The sequence below is a fragment of the Trachinotus anak genome, unplaced genomic scaffold (assembly GCF_046630095.1).
Source record: "Trachinotus anak isolate AG129_WGS33_773 ecotype Australia unplaced genomic scaffold, CSIRO_AGI_Tana_v1 ptg000025l, whole genome shotgun sequence".
NCBI classification, from domain to species: domain Eukaryota; kingdom Metazoa; phylum Chordata; class Actinopteri; order Carangiformes; family Carangidae; genus Trachinotus; species Trachinotus anak.
This window is the reverse complement of record NW_027273876.1, coordinates 15,550,033-15,550,426: the sequence shown is the minus strand read 5'-3', so window position 1 is coordinate 15,550,426 and position 394 is coordinate 15,550,033.

The window sequence follows — 394 nt, the reverse complement described above, 5'->3', positions numbered from 1 at the left end:
TGAGCTGATGGGATCTTAGTGCTTTTAGTAGGTTCAGGTGGGAGTGTTTCAATAAAGAGCCTGCGTCATGTTTTATTTTTTCCCAAAGAGAGTAATCTAGAAGGGAGTGAAAAAAAAAAACACCACCCACCTCCTGTCAAGTGCTAATCATCTCTTAATCAGATGAGTGTCTGCTGAGCTTTAGAGGGAAACACATTATTTTGAAATTGTTTCATGATATGACTGTGTTCCCTAATGTCCAATAAGTGACCACAATTTCATGTGACTCAGTTTAAACCCAAATGTTTCAGCGGCCTTGACCTTCGCCGAGTGCTTTTTGTGCCATAGACTAACCCAAAGTGAACTGCATCTTAAAGTCTGCCAACCATCTGTTTATAGTTATATGACTAGCCTG